Source organism: Peromyscus maniculatus, chromosome 15 (assembly GCF_049852395.1).
Source record: "Peromyscus maniculatus bairdii isolate BWxNUB_F1_BW_parent chromosome 15, HU_Pman_BW_mat_3.1, whole genome shotgun sequence".
NCBI classification, from domain to species: domain Eukaryota; kingdom Metazoa; phylum Chordata; class Mammalia; order Rodentia; family Cricetidae; genus Peromyscus; species Peromyscus maniculatus.
Window position 1 is genome coordinate 69147834 of NC_134866.1, and position 27872 is coordinate 69175705.

Sequence of the window (27872 nt, forward strand, 5' to 3'; positions counted from 1 at the left end):
GCTAAACAGGGCCCCTGGCTGTAAAGCCAAGCCTTGACTCGGCTCAGAGGGAACAAGTGGCTGGCTTTAAGCTTTAGCCGGCTACCCCTTCGCTTTCACTTTCACTTTCACTTTCGCTTTTGCTTTCTCTCTTGCTTTCTCTCTGTCTCTCTGTTTCTCTCTCTCTCTCTCTCTCTCTCTCTCTCTCTCTCTCTCTCTCTCTCTCTCTCTCTGGATTTACACCTAGGACTCTAGGTGGCTGTTTTGAAATTTGCTCGGATTTCTACTGTTCTACGCAGATTTGGTAAGTCATAAAGGAAACTATTTAAAAGACAAATTTTTTCCACATTTAAAAAAATGGGTTTCCTGTGTACATTGGAAGAAAATTGGGTTTTGTTTGAAATTTTAGGCAGTCTGACAATGGAACAACTATATGAAAAGATTAGTATTATGGGAATTATGCAGTTAATCACCATGCTTATTCTCATTTTACTATATAAAAAGATAGTCGATTTAAGTGCCAGGATAACAGCTTTAGAAAAACCTGTTAATTTTAACAGTGAAGTTGGTTCAAGTTTGGATCATAAGGTTACAGAAAGAAAGCCTGTTTTCACACAATCATCCTTAATTTATCCTGTAACCGTACAGCAGATGCCTGATCAAATGGCTACACAAAATATCTGGGCTCCAATTGAACTGATGGATTTTAAAAGGTTTAAGGAGGCAATAGTATCTTATGGCATGCATTCCCCATATGTAAAGCAAATGTTAAACTCTTGGTCAACATATAATAGGATTATACCACAGGACTGGCGGGACCTTGCACAAGCTGTTCTGGAACCCAGCCAGAGAATTCAATTTCTGACTTGGTTTAAGGAGGAAGCTAGAAACGTAGAAACACAATGGAGGGATAAAGGAATACAAGTTTGTCAGGATCAGCTTATTGGAGAAGGCCAATATGCTTCAATACAAACACAATGTTTATATGATGTTCAAACCGTAATTTTATGTCGAATGGCAGCCTTGAATGCATGGGACAGAGTTGATGAACCAGGAAAAAAACATGAGTCATTCACAAAGGTTATGCAAGGCCCTAAAGAATCTTTCACAGATTTTTTAGAAAGACTGGCTTCAGCAGTAAACAGAATGGTCTCAGGATCAGAAGCTAGTAAGGCAATAATTGAAGCTTTGGCATTTGAGAATGCGAATGCAGCATGCAAAAGAATAATCAGGCCGTTAAGGGCAAGATCTGCACCTTTGGAAGATTGGATTAGAGAAACAATTAATGTTGAGGTTGATGAGCATGATACGTGGGTAGGAGAAGTAATTTCAAAAGGTTTGAGGAGTGTTAGATGTTTTGGGTGTGGAAAGCAAGGACATTTTAAAAGGGACTGTAAACAGGTCAATCCTAGAAGCAATGTTTCTTCAAGGAACAATGGCAACAGAATGCCCCTTCCTTCTGGAGTATGCAGAAGGTGTGGTAAGGGAAAACACTGGACCAACGAATGTAGATCAACAAAGGACAGACAGGGTAATCCTTTGCCTCAGTTTTCGGGAAACTCCCGGAGGGGCCTCGCGCAGGCCCCCATAGCAAAACCAGTTCAAACCTTTCCTGCAGCTGTAGAGGAAATCCCTGCTCTGAGCGATTAAATAACCAAATGACTATTGGAATAAATCAGGCTGGTCAGGATGATGAAAAAGAGAGAATAGAAAATTCAGGAGAAAACATAAAGAAAATTTTTTGGCAAACTTCTATTAATGAACAGAGACCAAAATTAACGATAAAAATAAATGGTGTTTTGTTGTCTGGTCTGGTAGACACAGGTGCGGACATTACCATAATTGCACCAGAATTTTGGCATCCAGCTTGGCCTCTTCAGGAGGTAAACGTTCAACTGTTAGGAATTGGGACATTATCTGGAGTGAAACAGAGTGCAAGATGGCTGGAATGTATAGGTCCAGAAGGACAGAGAGGAAAATTAAAACCATATGTCGCTAACATAGCTATGAACCTGTGGGGTCGAGACTTGTTGCAACAATGGAATACTCAGATTAAAATCCCTCCAATCTCAGAAACAAATCATAAACTAGCACATGTTTCTGAGAGAAATATTAGAAGGCATTATTTTGAGTGGTCACCAGCCATCCATATTATACAGGAACAGGGCACAACAACTGATAATCCTCCAAAAATACCAACAGCTCTACCTTTAAAATGGTTAACAGACAAGCCTGTATGGGTTCAGCAATGGCCTTTAACAACAGAGAAACTCCAGGCTTTAGAAGAGCTGGTAGAAGAACAGCTAAATGCTCAGCATATTGAACAGTCAACCAGCCCTTGGAATTCTCCTGTATTTGTTATTAAAAAGAAATCTGGTAAATGGAGAATGGTAACAGACCTTAGAGCAATTAACAAAGTAATTCAGCCGATGGGCTCTCTACAATCTGGAATTCCTTTGCCTACTCTGTTACCAAAAGGATGGCCTCTCATAGTTATTGATTTAAAAGACTGTTTCTTTTCAATACCCTTACAAGAAAAGGACAAAGAAAGATTTGCTTTCACAGTGCCTACTTATAATAATTCTCAACCGGTTAAAAGATTTCAATGGAGGGTCCTCCCACAGGGAATGTTAAATAGCCCAACTCTGTGCCAATATTTTGTACAACAGCCATTGGAAGTGATACGTAAAAAATTTCCTAAATCTATAATTTATCATTATATGGATGATATTTTACTAGCTGACTCAAATGCAGATACTTTAGAAAGAATGTTTGAAGAAGTAAAGAAAATTTTGCCTTGCTGGGGATTACAAATTGCTCCTGAAAAAATACAAAGAGGAGATTCTATTAATTATTTAGGATATAAAATAGAGCTACAAAAAATTAGACCCCAAAAGGTGCAAATTAGGAGAGATAGACTACAGACTCTTAATGACTTTCAAAGATTATTTGGAGATATTTCTCATCTACGAACTATTGTTGGGGTAAAAAATGATGAACTGACTAATTTGTTCAAAACCTTAGAAGGTGACAAGGACTTAAATAGTCCAAGAGAATTATCACCTGAAGCTGAGAAAGAATTGGCCTTGGTAGAAAAGAAAGTACATGAAGGGCACGTGGATCGTATTGATCCAAAGCTGGATTGCATTTTGGTTATTTTACCCTCTAGGCATTCCCCTACTGGAATATTAATGCAGAGGGAAGATATTATATTGGAATGGATATTTTTACCAAATAAACCAAATAAAAAATTAAAAACTTATGGGGAAAAAATCTCTGACTTGATTTGGAAAGGAAAATTGAGACTTCGTCAGTTAGCAGGAATAGACCCAGCAGAAATTGTCGTACCTTTAACTAAGGAGGACATTGAAAAATTATGGACAGAAAGTGAACCTTGGCAAAGAGCTTGCAGTAATTTTTTGGGAGAAATTAACAGCAAATATCCCAAAAGCAACAGAATTGATTTTATAAAGAGAGCTGATTGGATCTTGCCTCGAATTGTACGGCAAAAACCCATATCTGGAGTTCGTACATTTTATACAGATGCCAACAAACAAGGAAAGGCAGGTTACAAATCAGAAAATTTAAGTAAAGTGGTACAAAGTCCTTATAATTCAGTGCAAAAATCAGAATTGTATGCTATTCTGTTGGTATTAATGGATTTTTCAGAACCTCTCAACATAGTAACTGACTCTCAGTATGCTGAAAGAGTGGTGTTACATATTGAGACTGCAGAATTTATCCCTGATGCTTCAGAATTAACTTCACTATTTATTCAATTACAAGATACAATCAGGAAAAGGAGTCATCCTTTTTATATAACTCACATCCGATCTCATACTGGTCTGCCAGGCCCTCTAGCACAAGGCAATGATGAGATTGATAAATTATTGATAGGAAATGTGCTGGAGGCCTCAGAATTTCATAAAAAACATCATGTCAATAGTAAAGGTTTAAAAAAGGATTTTTCCATAACCTGGCAACAAGCCAAAGAAATAGTAAAGAAATGTCCTACTTGTTCCTTCTATAATCAAACGCCATTACCAGCAGGATGTAACCCAAAGGGTACTCAGAGAAATGAAATCTGGCAGATGGATGTGTTTCACTTTGCAGAATTTGGAAAACTGAAATATGTACACCACACTATCGATACTTATTCAGGATTTCAATGGGCAACTGCTCTGAGTTCTGAAAAAGCTGATTCTGTAATCACTCATTTGCTAGAAGTTATGGCCATCATGGGTATACCTGCACAAATTAAAACTGACAATGCTCCATCATATGTCTCTGTTAAAATGAAACAGTTTTTTGCTTATTACAATATAAAGCATATTACAGGTATACCACATAATCCTACAGGTCAAGCAGTTATAGAAAGATCAAACAGAACTCTAAAGGATATGCTAAATAAACAGAAAGGAGTAACAAAAACCCCCAGAAATAGACTGCATAATGCTCTATTAACTTTGAATTTTCTGAATGCCAATGAGAAAGGAACAACAGCTGCAGAGAGACATTGGATAATAGAAAAAACTACAGAATTAAATCAGCCTATATACTTTAAGGATGTGCTGACCTCAGAATGGAAGCCAGGGTATGTATTACGTTGGGGACGAGGTTTTGCTTTTGTTTCTACAGGAGAAGATAAGCTGTGGATACCATCAAAATTGATAAAGGTTCGATTTGAACAAGAAAAACCTCTTAATTAGAGGAGGTGATAGTTCATCAACCAGCATGAACATCCAATTTAAACTAACTTGTACCTGTAACACATGTCTTTTCATTTAATCAGATAATAACTTGCCAAAAAGGAACATCCCCAAAATTAGTCTTGGGGGAAGGTTTTTGTTTTTGTCTTTTAGGAGAATGAAGGTTAAGGAATCTGAAGGACACAAGACAAATGAGACAACTGAAGAAAAGGGACAAATCATCTATCCCAGGAAACAGAGTATATGGGAGTATATGGCATATGGGTATATATTATCTAAAAAATTTTATGTCTTCTTAAATGTTTGTTTCTGCTTTTCTCTAAAGATTTAACACTATTGGTTTTCTAATAGTCCCAGTTCAATTAAAATTTAAAGCTGACTTTGGAGTTGGAGAATGGCTCTCTCCTTCTTTAAACTCAAGCATGTTGTTAAAATGAAAATACAAACTCCCTGTATCATGACAGAATAAAAGAGCCATTTTCTGCTATGGGACAGGACAAAAGCCAAATTAATTAAGGGACTATTCTATTACTAATCTCAACTCTTTGATTCTATTCTGATTCTTTAAACTTTTCTTAAAGTATAAATTTTATATCAAAATTTACAAGATTAATATATATATACATTTTAAACTTTGTTAAGATATGAATGGTCATATAGAGTACTAACTAATTCTAGAAAAAAGGCTTCAGTTAGCTGCATATATATGTCTTTGTGTTCGAGTCTCTTATCAGTTTTCTGCAGGAAATCACGGCCAGGCCTAACATCAACTGAAGTCTCCGGAAAGAAGATGGGGCCCCACAACAACAACAACAACAACAATTCCACGTGGACAATAATCATATCACTGAACTGACAAACATCATCTACAGATCAGCTTTGAACTACAAGGTGCTCAGAGCAATTTTGAGATGACTAGCTGAGATGATCCAGTCTCAAAGACTACTTGAATAAGGACTTGAGATAAACCCTGAACTTTGGCTTTATACACAGACTGGATAATAATGAAGGATATAGTTACCTTTCCTAGAATTTGACAATTAACCTAAATTTTTCTTTCAGGATAAAGATAACTTCGCCCATACCCAGCAGGAAGCAATTTTAAGAATATGACACCCACATTGCCGAAGAAGTGGTGTGGGGCGGGTGGTTTTTTGGTTCTTTTAATGGGTTTTGGGTCTGGGATAATTTTCATTGTTTAGGGGGGTTGGTTACAAGTTGTCAAGGGTTAGGAAAAAGGCTAAGCAAAGGAGATTAGATTTAAGGTTCTTGTTTTTAAAAAAAAAAAGAAAGAAAGAAAGAAAGAAAGAAAGAAAGAAAGAAAGAAAGAAAAGAAAAGAAAAAGACAATTACTAGTTTTAAATACTTTACATTATTACCAACTATTAGGATATAAAGAAATGAAAGTTAGTAGTTAGACATTACAATAGAAATTGTAGTCATATTAGATATGTTTTAAAAATTGAGCAGATGTATTTTAGACAGGTCATCTTCAAACCCTTCAGAGATCTACAGAATATGGCATTTAAAATGTTTTAATAACTTAAAAATTTTTCTTTTTTGAGACATGTCGGCTCCTGGCAGTACCAATCTACTTCAGAGAAAATATGGGCATTGAAGAAACTGCATATGGAGTTAATTTTCATTGTGGCAAAAGTTAGCCACTGGACAACAAAGTATCCTCGAATCAACAGGACAAAATGGACAGACAGAACACGAAACAAAGGACTACTGATTCCTGCCAAAACAAGTGTGGTTATGGCTTTATCAAAAGGCATCTTCTGAGGCCAGGACAATATGGCACCATCCCTGAAGTGGACTTCACAATCCGGAAAAGGTACAGTGTCCTTTTCTTCGAAGGCAGCTGAACAGGCAGTGGGCCGATGGCTTCTGTTGTGCAATGGAACAGCAACTGAAAGCTCACGCCTCTCAATAGTAGACTGGCATTTAATAGAGGGATGTGGAGAAGGGCATGCTTAGATGAAGCCATATATACACAACCAAGAAGAATGGACAGCTGAATTCAAAAACCATCAACAATTTCCAGAATTTAAAATCCTGAATCATGACATGACACTAGTGGAATTCAGGTGTTTCTGGTACATGGACTGCTCTCACCCAGTGTGAGGTTGAACTGTTGACCTTGTGTACAACCTACTTCACAAATGAGTCTGTCAGATACGCTAAGCCTATAGGCTGAAGATGATGCCCCAACACTGTGGAGAAACCTCAGGTGACTGTCCAGGCAGCTGGCTGTTTCTGTCAACTCACAAAATTTTTGGAAGTTGCTTTTGTGCACTTCCTGTTTTTATTTTTGTTAGCTAATATTATTTCCTTCTTGGGTCTCTGAGGGAGTTGAAGATTAGTTAGTTATAGTTGAAGATTAATTAGGATAGAAAGTGAATTAGATACATTTTGGACTTACTAAAATAGGATAGATAAGGGAATTATTTTCTCTGATTTGTCAAATACAAATGGACTAGACATCATTTAGGTATTTGTTACTTGTATATATTGTATATAGTTATTGTACTTTTGTATATAGTTTTTCTTTTGTTAGTTATAACCTTTTGCCTTTTTTCTTTTTATTAAAATAGAAAAGGGGAAATGTGGTGATATTTTATTTGTACTGAAATGTTATTTTAATTTTATGTTAATAAATAAAGTTGCCCTGGGGTCAGAGCTATTAGAGCCATAGTGAGAGCGTGGTGGTTAGAAGAGCTAGGTAGATTTCTGTGTGTTCAGGGATACAGCCAGTATTGGAGACATACGCCTTTAAGACCTGGAGGGCGGTACTTACAGGCAGTGATGAGGCAGTCATGTGGTTGGGTTTACAACCAATGAGAAGGCAGAACAGAAAGATTATTTAAACAGGGACACAGGAAGTACCTCCCTCTCTCGGGGAAGCTAGGAGCACTGCAGGAGGTAAGATTTTATCTCTGAGCTCTGACCTCTCGGCTTTTCTCTTTTACCTTGGCTCTGTGTTTCTTATTTTAATAATACGATTGGTTACATCTACAAAAACTAGCAAGCAGAGCAAAGCTTCCAGCTTAGTTCCAGGTTGATCTGTCTATATGTTGCAACCAAAGTGTGCACCATCTTCAGCAACAGTGTCTTAGGATCTAGTGCCAGTGAGCAGCTAAGAAGAATAGCAAAAACTTGATGTTTCTTTGGTACTCCTGAAACAGAGCATCTAACACTGGAGTTTTGGTTAGTAACCCATGGCTTTGAGGAGCTACATTATCCAGCCATGTAGAGCTCCCCCTTCAATCTCTCTTTTTTAAAGTCTATTATATATTTTAATTGTGTTCTTTAATTGAGTTACATTACACTTAGTAGGTTTCCATATGACTTCTACTCTCCTTTTTACTGAAAGAGGGCAAGTCTGAGTTTTTGCTTGTATGCTTAAAAGCAACTGTGTGCCAGTAATGTTCCAGGTTATGATGATTGATGAATTAATGGAGTTCAAGGTAAAACTGGAGCCTTCACACTAAACACAAGGTATCACTAAGAAATCTGAAACCTCTGGAACACTGAAGATAACCACAACAAAACAAACACTAAACCCATCTCAACTCCCAATTAACAGCTATTAGCACAGTAAATGCTCTTCAAAAGTGAAATCAAGACGGGTGGTAGTGGTGCACGCTGTTGCTGGAAGGCTTCTCTCCAGGTTCCACCAAGCCCCACAGTCCCACAATCCACGTATAAAATAATCACTCAGATGCTTATATTATTTATAAACTGTATGGCCGTGGCAGGCTTCTTGCTAACTGTTCTTATATCTTAAATTAACCCATTTCCATAAATCTATACCTTGCCACATTGCTTGTGGCTTACCGGTGTCTTTACATGTTGCTTGTCCTGGTGGTGGCTGCAGTGTCTCTCCTCCTTCTTTCCTGTTTTCCCAGTTCTCCTCTCTCTTTGTCCCGCCTATACTTCCTGCCTGGTCACTGGCCATCAGTGTTTTATTTATATAGAGTGATATGCACAGCAGCATGCCTTTAGTCCCAGCACTCAGGAGGCAGAAGCAGGTGGATCTCTGTGAGTTCAAGGTTAGCCTGGGCTACCAAGTGACTTCCAGGAAAGACACAAAGCTACACAGAGAAAAACCCTGTCTCAAAAAACAAAACAAACAAAAAAAGTGAAATCAAGGCATCATCCAAGATCAAATAAGCAATTTAAGCAGGAAGATAAAAAAAAAATCCAAGGAAAATGCTAAAAATTGAAAATCAACTGAACAGAGCTAAAGAATGATCAGAGGGGTCATTAGAAGGTTCAAGTTTGCTAACAAATGCATGGGGTAATGGTAGACATTCATAGACATGACAAACAACCCCATTTAGAATGGCTCAGCTATTTTTGAACTTTACAGTGGCATGAAAGGGATGCATGTCCAATAGTAACTGTACTTCATATATGAACCTTTGTTTTTTTCCCCCAGGCAATTACATTTCCTTATGATGTTGGTCAGTGACAGTTAGCCACAGCTCCCAGTTGAACACCCAGCCTCCAGGGAAGCAACTAGAACTCTATAATACATTGTGTTATAAAGTAAGCTATGATGTTCATTAGGGTGGCTTGTAGATGTAACCAGCCGTCTTATTAAATAAGAAACACAGAACCAATGTAAAAGAGAAAGCCAAGAGGTCAGAGCTCAGAGCTAAAATCTCACCCTTCCTCCTGTGGTGGTCCTAGCTCTCCGAAAGAGAGCTACTTCCTGTGTGTACGTCTTTTTATAGTCCTTTGTTCTGCCTTCTCATTGGTTGTAAACCCAAACACATGACTGCCTCGTCACTGTCTGTATGTACAGCCCCCCAAGTCTTAAAGGCATATATCTCCAATGCTGGCTGTATCCCTGAACACACAGAGATCTACTTAGCTCTTCTACCAAGTGCTGGGATTAAAGGAGTGTGCCACCACCACCACCATCACCACACTCTTGCTATGGCTCTAATAGCTCTGACCCCTGGGCAACTTTATTTATTAACATACAATCAAAATCACATTTCAGTACAATTAGAATACCACCACAGTGGCTGCATTACATAGAAATTTTACCTATATTTTTAACTTATGATATATTTATTGGAATATAATCCAATCACAGGTGAAGGGATATTGGTGGAAGTATTAAGGCCACTCCACGTAGCTAAAAGGGAAGTTTATTTTGTGGGGTAACTTACAAGTAAAGGGATAGGTTACAGGGTCTGGGAGAGGTGAAGTGCAGTCCAGCGGTGTTCTCTGGAGAACTCTGCTCCATCTACATCCAGCTTCCAGGATGCAGGAACCAAGAGAGCCAGCATATCCGGATCTGGAGTCTTAAGGGCTCCTGTCTCGGCCCCACCTTCTAGGTGTGACAGTTACTAGAAACATCAATGGGGGTAGTACTTCCAGGTCAAAGCTGGAGCAGCTACCCACTACAGAAGAGGCATTTTTATTATGGCTGAAACACAAAAGAGGAAAATTAAGAAAAACAACATACCAAAACGTTCGAGATCTGTGAGACAGAAACATTTGTAGCACACATAACTGGAACCCTAAAAGAGAAGAGAGTGGATAGGGAAGATGAACTCTTTGAAGAAAGTTGGTAAAGAATTTCCCAAAATAAATGATAGATATTGAGCAGTGAAAAACAATTTACTGAAATCCACACCCTGACCAATGCGGGAATCCAAATGCTCAAAAAAAGCCAGAGAAGATTTTTGGAAAGCAGCATGCCGAAGAAAGGTGAACTAGACAGCAGGTTTCTTGATGAAACCAGTGAAGCAGCAGCCAATGGGACGAGGCGAGGAACACTGAGACCATCAGAGTTCTGTAACCTGTGAGAATAAGCTTTAAAACCGAAAGAGAAAGGCTTCCTCAAACAAATGAGAGCTAGTGGCATTTTTACCTATAACTTTACTCAAGAAATTGAATAGAAATTTTTTAGACAAAAATAGCTATCAGATGAGAATGTGTATATACACAAAGAAAATTTAAAAGCACCACATACTGAGAGAAAATGCCTACAAAGCCTGTCTTATTACTCACCTATCTAAAAGACAGAGAACTCTCCAAACTCAACACTACTGAAAAAAATATTTCCTTACCATCTAATACATTTGGTAGTAAAAATACACTTCCTAAGACAGATATATATATATATATATATATATATATATATATATATATAGTATATTATATTGCTTTGTTAAAATTATATAAAATAGAATGCCCATAAAGTAATAAATGAGTTTATTTTTAACTGATGCACATTTGAGATATAATCCTCTGTGGTGGTTTGAAAGAAAATGGCCCCCAAAGGAGTGCCACCATTAGGAGGTATGGCCTTGTTGGGTACATCACTGTGAGGGCGGGGCTTTGAGATCGCTTTTCCTCAAGCTTCCCTCAGTGTGACAGTCAGTCAAGTCAGTTGATTGCTGCAAGATGTAGCACTCTCAGCTCCAGGACCACATCTGCCTGCACGCACGCTGCCATGCTCTCATCCGTCATGATGGTAATAGACTGAATCTCTGAAACTGTAAGTGAACCACCCTCAACTAAATGTGGTTTTTGTTTGTTTGTTTGTTTAATAAGAGTTTCCGTGGTCATGGTGTCTCTTCATAGCAACAGAAAGCCCTAAGACACTCTCATTGTTTGACCTAGTAGAAATTAAACATCAATCATGTGTTGACACTGAATGCAGACATATATAAATATTCCAGTTAGCTTCTGTGTTATGCCACTTCATTTTTTTATTTAGACACTGTCTATGAGACTATAACAATATCAGCTCTATTTCAGAAAAGTATGAGTGTCCCTTTCATTCTGGTTTTCTAACCTAATGGAGTGTCAGTCCTTAAACTATTCCTTAAGATACCCCCAGTTTCTTTGATGTCATCATATTTCCCTATCCGTTTCTGATTCTGTTAATTTGGGTCATCTTTCTCTTTTGAATAACTGGACTAAAGGCCGGTCAGTCTTGTTTATCTACCCAAAGAACCAGCTCTTAGGCTTCTTGAAGCTGCGTACTAGTTTCTTTGTTTCTATTCCATTCATTTCTGCTCTGGTTTTTATTTCTTCCTGACTACTGGATTTGGATTTGTTTTGTTCTTATTTTTCTAAATCGAGTCGTATTAGTAAGTCATTTATTTGTACTTTTTCTGATTCTATATTATTTCCTTGAGAACTTCACACAATGAAAACCACATTTAAAAAAAATAAAGAGGAACACATCTCAGAAGAGCCTTTATGCTACACATGATAAAGGAGTCATCACTCCCCACCAGAGAAATGTAAACCCAAGCTACAATGAGAACTCAGTGTGCTGAAGAAGACTGTATAGAGTTGCGTGGAAGTGTTTGAAAACTCTTCTAAGTAAAATGATTATAAAATTAAAAGATACCAAAAAAGTATGAGATCATGTTTTATTGTTGAGATCCCAGTAGCACAAGATGACGATTACTGCTGGAGAAGGCTCTAACAAAGGGAGCCAGCAGTGCTAGGGACAAACACTGACCGGGGCCCTGGCGTCCTTCCCATGGACCAGTCAGACCATGGAAAGCAGCCCCTCTGAACTCAAGATTTCCTGTGGCTCTGGCTGATAGCACAGAAAGTCCAGTAACCTTTGGCATTTACATCTCACTTCTCATATATAAACAAGTCCAGATGTGAGAGCATGAGGGGACAGGGAAGGGATGCTCTAGGAAACTGTTCAGTATAGGTTATCTGCTGTTCCATTTGGGTCTAGAATACTACTCGATAATGAAACACATTTAGCTGAAATAAATTCTTATTTTGATGTGATGATTCCTATCCTGGTGACTGTTTCCACTTGCACTTACGGACAATTTTATCCCTTTCTTTATACAATTCTAAAACTTCAAGGAAGGAGTTGACTTTGGCCTTTATGTAGAACGGGCTTCTCCTAACTCCCCTCAATACGCTTACCTCCTAGACATTATTCTTCAGTCTTTCTAAGAAAAATTAAACCTGTTTAAGACTAGCTTGATGTCTAGACTTTAATGTTTAAAATCTTTTTCAGGTGTGCTCATACACAGCCACATATCTGGGGGATTTTTCCCAAAACTTTGACCCAACTAGTCCTTGAATCCAATTCATGATTTTTTTTCATTGAAATATACAATATATAAAATATGACATAATTTTCCTCACTCATCACATATAACCACATTTTAAAAAGCCAACTACATTTTTTTTTCTGGCTGAAAATCCATTTAGCAAAAGTCACATTTCTATATACATATGTGGAAAAGTTCCAATTCTCCAAAGAATGCTTTTCTACATAAAGTAAACATGTAGCAAATCACTCTTTTCTGTCCTTAATTAGTTGATATTTCTTGTGAGAAGCAAACCTTGGCTGTATCTCCTTTTACTCACTCTGGCTCCGAACGTGAAAATTATACCCCAAGAATTAGCTGTGGTACCCCTTCCCTCACCCACTGTGTTCTACATGTGAGGAACAGAAAATCCTAGCCTGTTCCAAAGTCCTTAGAGGCCTCCCTGTCCATCCGTCCTATTGAACTGGTTTAGAACGTGAATCCAGTGCTCCCTCCAGCTGCTGCCATTTTGCAGCAGCTCTGTTTCCAAAACATGCTCCATCTTCTCAAATTATTCAAGACAGGTGCCATTACTCATACCTCTCAGTGAAATGGGAAGGGCTTCCTCCCCTCTGACCCTAGATATCCTCTCCATTCTCCTGCCCATGAGAAGCAAATTTTAAAGAGGGACTCTGATTTTGGTGTTCTGATTTTGTGTTAGATATTTTCACTGGAATGAAAAAGCAGCCAACTTCCGTGACAGAAGCCATAATTGCTTGCCTTACTGGGTGGTATTAAAACATTTCCTTGACTCTCATTTTAGATTATGATGATCTTGACTGCAAGGATGATACTAGTGTTACCATATCTAACTCAGAAAATGTTTTAGCATATTTAAAAATAAACTATGTAACCACAGTACAATTTAATCTTTGTATTATCAACCACAAAAATAAATAAATAAAACCTCAATCAACATAACCACAAATAGAAAAACAAATATGAACTCTAATATTTAGAGATTATTATTAGGACCTACAGTGGGAATTCTTTGGAAAAAATTCATTTTGATACATGAGATATGTTATCTATGTAAAAGGATCTGAACTCCAGTAAATGAAAAGCTGTAAGAACATTAAGATCCAGGATGGCCTGATTATTTCTTATAACCAAAAGAAATGTTAACAGGCTGTTTATTCAGTAACAGCTGGTTTGGTCAACGATCTTCCAGATAGGACTTAGGGAATGATGAACTTAACTTTCACCTATAAAGAAAATGGAACTAATAATCTTCCACCTAAATTTAAGCCTTTCTAAACCTTTGAAAAGGAGAGGTGAACTTTCAAGCCATACCTATGATTGAACTGTGGTTTGGTTTTATGTGTTGTTAGATATATTTATCTAAAGATCTCCATCTATGAATGAGACTGTTGCCTCCTCAATCATCAAAAGCTAGCAGTCAGACCCACTGCTCCATGGTTATTGAAGCTCCTTAAATGAACTGCCCATCATCCCAGAGAGACAATTTCTCTTGGCTTCTATAACAGAGAAGAAAGAATAATACCAAGGAGTCTACAGCTGCTTGGGCATGAGGCAATGATTTTCCATCTATACTGTAGCATTTGGCCCCCAAACCACTTTTTACACCCCACCGTGCATGTCTGTGAAGGAAGGAAATGGAGTTGGAACTACATGGGACCACATGAGACTTAGAAATGCTTCTTTTGGCATTGAGCATGAGACAAACTGAAGAAGTTGTTCCCCAAGACACGGCACCAATTCTTTATTAATACTGGAACAACCGACGTTAGGGTGGGTGCTCTTCAGATCTCTTTACCCATTCTGTCTCTTGACAGGCCTTCCAAGACACTGTTACAAGACTACTTAGTTCTTACCTCCCTGTGGCTGGGCTAGGATGAGCCTATTTTTCAGTGATCCAGAGGTACTGCCCCATGCTCGTGCTCATAAGCACAATGTCATTGGCGTACTGGGGACAAGCTGGACTCAGCTACAAAAACAGAGAGAGAATGCCCTGAAGACCAAATTCAAAGAAAATACCTCGAAGTCTTGTATCATACAAATTATGAAAGCAAGGAGGAAATTATCAACCCTGACTGAAGCATTAACTGCTTTACCTTCAAGGTGAGTTGTGTCGGGATCTGTTACGGCAGATTGAGATCAAACTCACCTCTTGGAGTAAAAAGAAAAAAAAAACTTAACTGTATTGTTCATAAATGGACTATGCCTGTAAGTTGACATGGTTGACTTTTAAAAACAACAACAAAAAAAGAAAATGAAATGAGCTGTTGGAGTGTGCAGCTTATCTTTACACACAAGAGACACTGAAGGGGCACTGTAGTGCAGTGGTTAATGATTCTGAAATTAGTCAGACTGGCTTAAATATAGTTCTGCTACTGTCTGACTAGTCTAGAAGATTCTATGCATCAAGGGTTCTGTATCTGTAAAAGCGAAGAACAGTATTCACCACCACCTGGAGCTACTGGTAGATGGGGGATTAAGTGGGAGCAAATGAGCAAAATTAATACACAAAGCAAACACCCTCGGAAGCACAGCACTTCCTTACAATTCTCTCTTCCTTCCTCTGTGAACTTGACCTCCACTACGTCTTTCCTTGTTTTCATTTCTCACCTTTCACATCTGCCTGCCTTTGATGACCTCTAAAACACCTTGAGTAAGTGCTCAGTGAGCCATAACTCCAGACTATCCCCACCGATGGCTGCTTTTTGCCAGCTTGTAAGGGATCCAAGTGTTTCTGCTTGTTTGAGGAGTCTCCTGTTATGTTACGGAATGTTATCTTCTACTTGGAACATTTTCTTGAGCAATTTGATCACGACGAAGGGCATTCCACCCTCCCTAAAGCCGTGTAAGAGACAGCATGCTGGGAAGGAGAAAGCCTTCATGCTTATTTATTATTAAATTTCTAAAAACTTTTTATTTGGAAATTCTTTGGCAATTTACAGAATTCAATAATGAGAGATTTACATGATCAAACTTCCTATCTACATAAGAAATTTTCAAAGAATAAATGATTTTTAAAATTTTTTAGATTTAGTCATTTTCTTTTATGTGAGTGTTTGCCTGAATGTATGTCTGCTCCACATGTATGCTTGGTGAAGGTCATAGTGGGCATCTGATCCCCAGAAATGCAGCATGAATGGTTGTGAACCACTGTGTGGGTGCAGGAAATCAAATTCTGTGCTTTCTAAGAGCCATAATTGCTCTTAACTGCTAAACCATCCAGCCTCAAATAAAAACAAAAATTTGTTTCAGTGAAACAAATAAGAACAATACAGAGACTACCTGCCTCAACTCCTTTTGTGCTGCTAAAACAGAACACTTGTGATTGAGTAGTCCATAAAGAATATTAATGTTCTTGGCTCATAATACCAGTGGCTGAGAAATCCCAGAGTAAAGGGCTGCACACTGTGGAGCCTTCTTCATCATTCCATGAAAGGGTAGAAAAAGAAATACAAGATAAAAACACAAGGAAGTTGATGGAGGTATTTAATCCATCCTTTCATCAAAAACTACTGCCACGCTGAGTGGTGGTAATGGCACACACCTTTAATCCCAGCACACAGGAGGTAGAGGCAGATGGATCTCTATGGGTTCAAAGCCAGCCTGGTCTACAGAGTGAGTTCCAGGACAGCAATGCTACATTGAGAAACCCTGTCTCAAAAAAAAAAAAAAAACAAAGCAAAAAAACAAACAAACAAAAAAACCACTGCCACAAGAATTAATCCAATTCTAAGTTAATAACAAATTCGCTCATGGGGCCATAGGTCTATGATCAAATCATCTCCTGAAGCTTCACTTAACACTGTTGCATTATGGATTCATTTTCTAAAACATAAACTATAAGGAATGATTTCCAGCTATCAAAACACCCTAGATACATGTACTCCTAACGTTGTATCATCTTGCTATATATATCCATGTTCTCTGTGTGTGTGTGTGTGTGTGTGTGTGTGTGTGTGTGTGTGTCTGCAAGCAATATATACACGTATCTACTTAGAGTTATACATAAATATTTACATATATGATGCATTGTATTTTGCTGTGGGATGGTCTGTATGTCAAATTGCTCTGATTGGTCAATAAATAAAACACTGATTGGCCAGTGGCTAGGCAGGAAGTATAGGCAGGACTACCAGAGAGGAGAAAAGAAAGAACAGGAAGGAGGAAGGAGACACTGCCAGCCGCCGCCGCCGCCATGACAAGAAGCATGTGAAGACGCCGGTAAGCCATGAGCCACGTGGCAAGATATAGATTTATGGAAATGGATTAATTTAAGATATAAGAACAGTTAGCAAGAAGCCTGCCCCGGCCATACAGTTTGTAAGCAATATAAGTCTCTGTGTTTACTTGGTTGGGTCTGAGCTGCTGTGGGACTGGCGGGTGATAGAGATTTGTCCTGACTGTGGGCAAGGCGGTAAAACTCTAGCTACAGTATTTTAAATTAATTTTTAAAGATTCAAGTTTTTAGTCCTATGTGTATGTGTTTGCCTGTCTGAGTTCATGTGTACCACATGCATGCAGTGACCATACAAAAGGTATCCTATCCCTAGGAACTGGAGTCACAGACAGTTGCAAGCCACCAGGGTGTCCTGTCAACCCAACCCAGGTCCTCTACAATTGCAGTAAGTGCTCTTTAACTACTGAGCAACCTCACCATCCTCCATTATATTTATATTATTGATATAGTTGTTTTATGTTGTGGAATATTATTTCAACTGGGCAAAGATGTGTTGCATTTGTTTATGCTGTGGAATATTATTTTAACTGCATGATGATGTGTTATATTTGCTTATGCTGCACTTATTTAACCATGTAAGGATGTGTACTTAATCATGTAAAGATGTCCTGAATCTGTTTCACCTTGCCTGCCTAAGGCACCTGATTGGTCTAATAAAAATCTAAACAGCCAATAGCTAAGCAGAAGAGAGAGATGTAGGGCTGCCAGCAGAGAGAATAAATAGGAGAAGGAGAGAAGAAGAAGAAGAAGAAGAAGAAGAAGAAGAAGAAGAAGAAGAAGAAGAAGAAGAAGAAGAAGAAGAGAGAAAAGAAGGAGGAAAAAGCGAGACACACAGTACAAGAAGCCAGGCAGCAGGCAGCCAGTAGACATGAAAAACAGTGAAAGTAAAATATACAGAAGAAAGAAAAGTAGAAAGCCCTGAGGTAAAAGGTAGATAAAAAGAAACAGGTTAGTTTAAGTTAAAAGAGCTAGCCAGAAATGTGCGTAATTTAGGCCGAGCATTCATACTAAAAATAAGTCTCTATGTCATGATTTGAGAGCTGGTTGGTGGCCCCACAAGGAAAAGCCTGGTTCAATTTTATTTAATATATTGCCCTTATTCCAGTTTTTTCAACTGATACAATGGCTTCCTTTACAGAATTTTTTTCTGCCAGCATCCACTCTAATATGGTATTTCATTAGTTGTCCAATCTCTTTAGTATCCTTTAATTGAAAACATTTCTACAGCCAGAACCTTAAATTTTATAACAGTTCATTCTTCTCACTTTAGGCCTCATAAACTTAGAATGTATGTAGAACAATGTCACCTTAACCTCTCCCTAAACAGACAATTTAACCCAGTCATTTAAAACTATATTAGGGATGTTGTTTCAAGTCCATATTATCTATTTCTAAATATTACTTATTTGAATGGTTAAAAAAATGTTAAACTAGAAAACTCCTCAATACTATTGCCTTGTGTTCCAGAAATAAGAATAATGACCTTAGAGCAGGAAACTATAGATTTCTTGACAAATTGTCAGGAAAGACATAATTGAGCATATTTCTTTAAAAGTTGACGATTTGGAAAAGTATTTATAATGTATACATTATTCCTTAAAAGTATTTATTTAATTCTTAAAGAGCAGTATCCATTTGCCTTTTGTAGCTTAAAAATTATGAGAGGCACACTTATTTAGGACTAGCACATGACAGAAAGTTTCAGTTGTTGAAAAACTCAGACATCTTGAGAATATCATAGCACTACTCTTGTGTTCTGGATGCTGTCAGGTTCGCTGGAGAAGTCTGATGAGGGCTGGGTAACATCTCCTCTGTCCTCTCTTCTAACACTGAGATCTTCCCCTGACTTTTCCTAAGTATGGAAAGAAGATCTGAGCAGAGTTACCAAGACACCCTGAGGCTAGATCCTGGATATTCTTTCATCATACAACCAACCAGCATACACGCCAACTCTCATTAGAGACTTCATGTGCCCTGAGTGGGCAACCTTGATGAAGACTTGCCCATAGCTTCTTGGATTAAAGCCTGTGACAAAGAACTAATGTCTTGAAAAGTTGTGAGTATACGTAAGCAAGACAGTGAAATATAGAACACTTTCAAGACCCACCCGGATCACAAACATTGATTTAGAGTTTTCCACCAAAAACATTTTGCCATGATCTAAGCTATTGGCAGACACAGCCACACAAAAGGAGCACAGGAGATGCCATCTCTGACGTGTGTTGTCTAGCTGGGTGGATAGTTTTTCTTTTGTGGTCTGTGGGTAGTGGCCAATATTTGTGAAGTATGAATCAGTATTAACTCCTTCAGTCCTCACAAAAAAAAAAAAGTCCTATAATGTAGGTCATATTCTTATCCTCATTCTAAAGATGAGAATCCCAAATCCACACAGTGACTGTCATACTGTCATCTATGCTAAAACATTCTAGGGGCTATATTATTTTGTTCCTCCTCAGACTCTGAAGCTCTATGCCCCATAAAATGGTATCTGAAGATGGGGATATGTGGAGGTCATTGTATTTGTGTAAGCATATAGGGTAGACTGCCACAGGTTTCTCTTGCTTTATGGTATTGTTGGTTTGAGCCTCATGGAAGTAGCCAAAGGGGGAAAAATGAAAAGATATTACATGACAGATGGGATACTGGTGTATATGGGGCAAACGGGTGCACTTGGGTCCACTTGCTGGGTTTCATTTAAAAAATAAAGCTTTTTTATCTGAAGGGTATCAAACATCAGATGGAATCACTAGCACTACAATTTCTGTTCCCTTTGCTTTTCCCTTTAAGATCACTACCGATGCGTTCTCAGCTGAACGAATGTCCCTTGGCAATGCGCCTAAGTAAACCAAAAAGAAAAGAAACATCATTGGGGAAACTAAGCACACAGAAAAGTGTCACAGAGAACTTAGTTGTTCTTAAATTCATTTCTCAGTTATTGGTGGCTTATGCAATGTCATGGGTTTCTTGTTACACTTTTGAGGATTTCACTTAGTGCACTGAAGTATTCTTTTCCAAAAGAAAAATAGAATTTTATAAACATGTAAAGGTGCAAGCACTAAGCTAAAAAGTGAGGGACTCTGAACTGACCCCTCTCACTTAGGGATGGCCAAGGGCATTCATTTTTTCATTTTAAGGAACTTTTTTCCAAAACTTGATTCCTTATTCCAACATCAGATGTTTTATACAAATACCTAGATTTCTGTTCTCATTTTTAAAAATGTGTATATGTGTGGGGTACACATATGAGGACAGATGTCCAGAGTCCAGAAGAAGACATTGGAACCCCTGGAGCTGGAGTTACAGTAGACAGTTTTGAGACTCCTGCCATGGGTGTGGGGATCTGAACTCAGGTCTTCATCAAGAGCAGTATGCACTCTAACCTCTGACCTGTCTCTCCAGCCCCTTGCTTCTCATTTAAAAGCCTAGAATATGGCCGAGTAATATTGCATTGTTTTCTCCCTTACAGGTCCCTTGCATACATATTTTATTAAACCAGTTTTGGTTTTTAAGGAATTCCTGAGTGAGTGAACATGTGTGTCTCTGAATCTGTATGAGTTTCTTATGCTTTTTCTTTAGCTCTTTTCCTTACCTGGTTGTTTTGCCATATACTGATTTGTATTTTGTCTACCTTACTTTATTTTATTATTATCCCTTAGACGCCTGTTTGTTTTCTAATGAGAGACAGAAAGAGTGTGGATCTAGGTGGGAGGGATGATGGGGGGAACTGGAAAGAGTGGAGGAGGGGAACCATAATCAGAATGTATTTTATGAAAAAAAAATCCAGTTTCAATTTAAAAAGCCTCGAATATGACAGTGTTGGAGTGGCATTGTCCCACGGTGACGGTCAAGCTGAGTGGTGGCTCTGCCCGTGTAAAATGCCCGCTGCTGCTTTAGAGACAGCAGTACTTGTACTGAGCCGTGTGCTCTGGGCAAAGGGTGGAGAGCAATCAGGTCTATATGGTGCAGTTTACATGGGCAGAGGCCCTTGGCACTGAGTGAACTCACAAGAAAAGGAAACTAAATCACCAGGGAGTCTCTCAATCGATGTTTTCAGAAGTACGGAAGGTAAAGAAGACATCTGATGACCTTCAGGGAGAATGCAAGGATTTTTTTTTCCATACAATTTGCTACAAAGTCATAGCTGTGTATGCAAATGAGACTAAAAATAACACTGTATAAGCCTGGGGCAGCATAAATAAATTATGTATCCAGAATATTTAAACAGTGCCTGACACCTATCAAATATTTCAATAGATACAGACTGTAATCATTATCATTTGGTAATATGAAGACAAAAAAAGAACAAATCAGACACATCACTGTGTCGCTCTAGAGCAATACACCTAGGTACAGCCTGCATAGCTAATGTTTTGTCAGTTTGTTCTTACAGGCTGATATGTTAATAGTGATGCAATTGTTTGCGGATCCCAGCACACGCAACTACGCTGGCCTCTTTGTGCTGTGCTCATATTGTGCTACTGAACTGGCAGTTTTTCTCTGATCTGCTCACTTACCTACCGTCCGGAACAGAATGGACACAAACATACTCCTCTCATCAGCAACTTCTTTTCATGTGATATAAAGTGTTCCCGTAACTGTGCTGTGCTGCATAAGTGCTGGTTCCCCTCTGCAAACAGTGCCTATTACCTGGAAACCATATTTACGTGCCGAGAGAAACGGGGCATTATTCTCAAGTCTTGATTTAGTAAATACTGTGGTCTCCTCGATTTCAGAGCAAAACTGAAGCAGCAAACAAAGGGAAGTCTTTATAGCTATTGTTTAAGACTCCAGTGTGACTAGTCAAGTTTTGGATAACAGGAAAACCTTGTAAGTGATATTTAAGGAAAGTAAAACAATTTTGGCATGATTTATTGTCTTAAAAACAGACTCAGGAAAACTGTTAGGGATCTATCTAGCCATGCATTTATTTTATATTAGGAATTACATTCATAACATTATTCTTCTAACAGTATCTGTTCTTTAGTCAAAGCTTGATTCAAATGCGGCATTGCTTCATATACAATAAAATAGAAATGTATATCTATTTAAATGCAAACATCTTCCAACATAATCTAACACCGGTTTCCCTTTTTAAAGCTGAGACAAAATTTAGAAGCTATTCATTTTTGAGCCAGTGGAGACATCCTCTTGGTAACTTTAACAATGATTGATTTTTAGAGTTGCTGGTGGTCTCGAAGAATTAAGTAAGCTGTAATTAAAACAGACAGCTTTGAATGAGAAATTCAACAACTCTATGCCTTTAAATCCTCTTTTTCTCCAAGGAAATTATGACAGGGGATTGAGAGACAGTGTGGAAGCAAGCTTGGGGATGGGAACTTATGTATGTGCACACCGACAAGGTCAAAACTGTTAGTAAGAAAAACAGTTGGATGTACACTCCCCTGTGGTTTATTAATGAATACTCCTGAGACCCTGTAAAAAAAAAAGTCCTTCTTTCCCAATGTGTATCCTAACTGTTCAAAGTCAGTAAGGACATGTTGCCATGTGAATATGAATTTGCTATTTCTGTGAAAACTTGTTATATTTACTTCTATGTATTACTATAAAAGGAGATGAAACCTATAATCTACTGAAAGAATACTATCAGGGGATGATTGTTAAATGACCCCCTCGGCATTTTCCACTCCCCAACACATTATTACATGAAGTGGCATTTTAGGTTAATTGTCAGATACATGTAAGGCCTCTCAAAGTCTCCGTGCAGGATTGGCAGCAAAGCACCACCTCTGGTCAGTTTCCACCCTCCAGCATAATCATGGATAGTTAGTTCACCCCAGAGCCATAGGGCAGCTCCCGGGCCACAGGCACACCAAAAGCTGATTCACCTAGAATCCTGGGATGGCCTTGGCTTGGGAAGAGCTCTTTTTGGAGATACTAGATTTCCAGGAGACAATGGGTGCTGGGCAAAGGGAGAGCATCTCCTGAGGATGGAAGAGAAACAGCCCCCCCCCCCCATGCTTCCCACTTACAGAGAGACAAGCCTGTCTTTATCCAATTTGAATAGCTGCCAGAAGGGAGCTGCCCCTCTACCTGCATCACACACAGTTGCTCTTCTCCCCTCTGCTGCATTTCCCAGGAATATCAGCCACCAGGAAAGATAAGATAGCCACTGCAGGCTGAACATTTCTACCCAAAGCTGACCTGCCTCGGCTGTATGAAGAATACAAGATCGTAAGGAAGGATTCCACTTAAGTCAGTATCTAATTCTTCTCACACACTGTGGCTCAGAGCTCTTTGTAAAGGAGGATACTAGGCATTGGAAAGTTTCCATCAACTTATACGAGGGCAAATTAGGTGGAATGTAAATAAATTATTTAGTCTAGTCATTGGGCCTGATAATCCCCAATAAATATCTTGCAGGCACACAATTCTGCCCTGTGTCAGAGGGAGTGCATGTCTGTGACATTTCTGGTATTTCCATACTGTTTATTGTGGTTATTTTTAGCATGTCCTAACAGAATGATTAGCTTCATAAAAACAATATTCAATTCACACAATAATACAAAAGCATGGTGCTCTATTTTTAGCTAAAAAGCCACTGTTAAACAATTAATGGTTACTAATAATATGATTTCTAGGCTTAATATGTTACCTTGACAAAAGTGGAACACAGCCCTTCTTTTTATCAACTGACCTTTCCTAACGACCTAAACAACTTCAATGGCAATCTATCCCAGAGCCCTTTCAAATGTTCAAAACTTATTTATAAAGTGTCTCTAAAGTCTGAGATTATTCAACAATGTAAATGAAATGTCTGTAGACTTGAAACCTTAAAACAACACTCTATAATAACACACATGCTAAGCAAAGGCACTTGACCTTTTAGACAATCCAATTCTGCATAGTCTTCAATTAAAATATTATGTGACCCTAAGAAAGCACATAGAATTCCTGCTCGTAGGTTGTAATTATCCACAACCCTGAAGCCCCTTAAGACATGGTAGTGATGCCTGCATGTCCTATGGTATATAAAAATTAATTTCTATGAGGTCTAGTCTAGACATCTCTGTGGAGATTGCTGTCAGGTATTCGCAGGAGGGAAGAAAAAAATCTACCTTACTTCAGTATCATTAGGCCACTCTTTCATGTGCACTTTGACATATTAACCTGTCAAAATTCATTGCCATGTCATTCAAAGAACAAAAGCTAAACAATAGATGACAAGAGTGTCCTCTCACATTGGAACGTGTCCTTTTGTGTGTGTCTTAGAGCTCAGATCATCCACACAGATTGAGAAGTAGATACTGTAACTTGGAAGTTTCTAGGCAACAATCATAGCTGGTGGTCTGGCAATTTGGATTTCTATCTTCGGTCCCAAGGATCTAAAGGAAGGCAAATTCATCTTTTTCTCAATATAAGAAAAAGTATCTAATAATAAAAGCTTTTAACTCTTCCAACCCTCTGTGTGTGCACACATGCGCACGCGCGCGCGCACACACACACACACACACACACACACACACGTAACTGAAGGTCCATGTGTCCTTGATATAGGGAAGGTATACCTATTTATATGTTCATTGAACATCTATGCTGCCATATACTATCACATGTTGATGCCTCTTTTTGCATGTAAGAAGGAAATGAACAACTTTTTGCTGGAGAAAAACACATCTAAGAATTTTAATAGATTATTTTTCATCCTTAACTTTCTATAAAAATTCATCCTCAATGTTAGTAGAGGAGAATTCATCAAGAAAATCAATATGGGCAATCTGTTTGGCTAGAAACCTGCATATGTTCATAAAGGTATAAACTGATTTATCAAGCTTGATATTTAATCCTATTTGTTTCTTTATTGTTTATTCTAAAAAAGATTTTTTTCTGATAAAAATTTAGTGATAAGTCTATAGCCGAGAAAATAAATCAAAGTCCTCAGATTTTCAATTTAGCCCTAAAGACAACTTCTCAAAGCATGTTAAAGGCAAGAATCACAAGGAGTATTCTAGATCTCTACTTAACATTTTAATTAATTTGCTTGTATCCAGCAGTTCACTTTCATCTTTAAAATTATCTCCCTTGAATTGGGTAATATTGAGGCTCCATATTAATAGAACCTCTTTCTAAGGTTGATCTTAGCCAAAAGGCCAAGAAGCGATTTTAGAAACTCTTTCAATCAATGCCTACTACCGTAATATCTAAGAGTAAAGAGATTGATAACCTAAAACTTACCATCATGTGCTGTGGCTTGTGAGAATGTGTCCTCTACAATTGATAGCCTAGAACTTATCATCACATGCTGTGGTTTGTGAGAACATGTCCTCTTACATTGACAACTTAGAACTTATCATCACATGCTATGGTTTGTGAGAATGTGTCCTCTTACTTTGATAACCTAGAACTTATCATCACATGCTATGGTTTGTGAGAATGTGTCCTCTTACACTGACAACTTAGAACGTATCATGTGCTGTGGTTTGTGAGAATGTGTCCTCTACAATTGTTAGCCTAGTATTTATCATCACATGCTGTGGTTTGTGAGAACATGTCCTCTTACATTGACAACTTAGAACTTATCATGTGTCCTCTTACACTGGTGTCTTAGATCTTAGACCGTCCACACAAAATGGAAAGTGGGTACTGTAACTTGAAGTTTCAAGGCAACGATGATGGCTAGTATTCCGGCAGTTTGTCTTTGGGAAGGACAAAAGAGAAGAACTGCTTGAATCATGTAACCTTTTTCTCAGTCACAGTCATGACACAGTATTTATGAAATACTTACCAAACTCAGTTTCCCCATGTGTGAACTCTTCCCTCTCCTATTACATTTGAATGTGTTATAAGGATTCAAATTTGCTTTGGAAATAAATATTTCACAAACTTTTGATTTAAACACTTATAAAGGGAATAGTGTTTAAATCTTATTCTGATTTATTTAGAACTGAAAGAATATAGAGCAAAAGATCAAGACCAACTCAAATTATAAAGGAGAGCAATACGACCACTCTAAATTATTCTGTTACTGTTAGTATAGTATCAAACGAACAATAATAATTCTATGAGAAGAGAAATTTTGAAAGTATAATAAATAACTTCCTCACTTGGTAATCTAGTTAAGACATGGAATGTTATGAACATTAGAAAAATACAAAACCTGTTGCTAATTTTATCTAAGATTTTGATACCAATGTATCTTATATTAAAATGCTGACATGCTACTACAATAAGGATAGTTTACAAAATAAGCTGGTGTTTCTTATCATTATTATCTTCACTTAATGTAAATTGGAGCACAAAAAATAGCTCACCAAAAAATATGGGAGAATATTTTTTCCATATTTAAAGCTTTACATAACACTGGTGGTAAATTATAAAGTGAGATTTTTGAACCCAATATACTAGAGGAAAGATTGAATTAAAATTCTATTCTCCACATGCTAAATAACATCACAGTAATATTTATATGACCAAAGAGTGGTTAAAAACTAGTAAACTAAAAAAATGCTTAGACAAAAGTTAAACAGATCTATCAGGTGGTAAATTGATTTAAATATATTATTTTGTAGACCATGTAAAGTTTTTCTGAGGTTGGAGAGGTGGCTTAGTTGCTGAGAACATTTGTTGTTATTTTAGAGGACCAGTGTTTGGTTCCCAACACCAACACAGTGTCTTATAGTCATTTGAAACTACAGTTCCAGAAGTTCTATCTTCTGGCCTCCATGGGCATTAGGCATGCAATCAGTACACTTACATGCAAGCAAAAAACACATAAACACATAAAATTACAATAAATATACTTTTTAAAATGTCTTAACTTTCAGCTCTTTATACAGTCATTTGCTTTTATTTCTGTTCATGTTCTTTAAGTATATTATGTGACTAAATTAGTATTTGTCAATTTTATAATCTTTTTGTTTAAAAAACATCTTCAAAACATAGGATCTCTAGCTTCCATTCTGAAGATCGGGGATTGTTTCAGAAGAGAAAGTTCCTGTAGGCTGAGACCAGACAGTTAGGTAGGCAGTCAGCAGGTCAAAGGGAAGAAAGAGACAGAAGGACAGAAAGTGAGCTTGGGAGGAACAGATACAGCCGTAGAGGGAAAATGGTACACAATTGAGTAAGACAGAGTGGGGAGCATGAAAGAGAAAAGTATGGTATGGCTGGCACTTGACTGAAGCACCACTCACAATACCCTCAACTGGGGTTAGATCACAAACAAGTGATCTGTCCATTTAACTACAAAGGGCAACAAAGTTGTGACTCGTGCTGTAATATGATGAACCCTAAAACCATCATGCTAAGTTTCAAAAGGCAAAATACAGAAGACACAATGGTATGATGGCTTTTTATAAGATATCCTGTCTAGGTAAATTCCTAGAGATGGAGGGTTAGATTCATTCATAGATACCAAGGAATAAAAGAATGAGGAAGTAAGAGTAGGAAATAGCTGAATAATAGTCCTTTGAGAAATGTTTTGGACCACTGACATCTATAATAGTAATATAAAATGTTTTATTTATGATTTGAGAATTTCGTACATGTATACATTGAAATATGGTCCAACTACCACCAGATCCCTTCAATAAGCCCCCTCCCAAATTCATGTAGTCTTTTTCTCTTCCCATTTTTATTAACCCACTAAGTCCAGTTAACGCTCCCATATGTGTATGAGTGTGAGGCCATCCACTAGAGCACAGGCAGCCTACCAGTAGCCAGACCCCCAAAGAACAACGACTCTCCCTCCACACCAGCTATGAATTACCAAGAGCCTCTCACTAAGGAGAGGGGGCTTCAAGAACCATTCCCTCCCGTGCTGAAATTTTGACTGGGTTGACCTCATGAGGGTTCTGTGCAGGTAACCACAGCTGCTGTGAGCTCATGAGTACAATAACCACAGCATGTCCA

At 38.0% G+C, this 27872-nt stretch overlaps 1 long non-coding RNA gene across 1 annotated transcript; it reads left to right on the plus strand.

Moving 5' to 3' along the window:
• Positions 1-4052: 4052 nt before the first annotated feature.
• LOC143268697 (uncharacterized) lies at positions 4053-7659 on the plus strand. Its single transcript, XR_013044804.1, has 2 exons — positions 4053-5579; positions 6254-7659. It is a non-coding gene; the product is annotated as an uncharacterized LOC143268697 (long non-coding RNA).
• The last annotated feature ends 20213 nt before the right edge of the window (positions 7660-27872 follow it).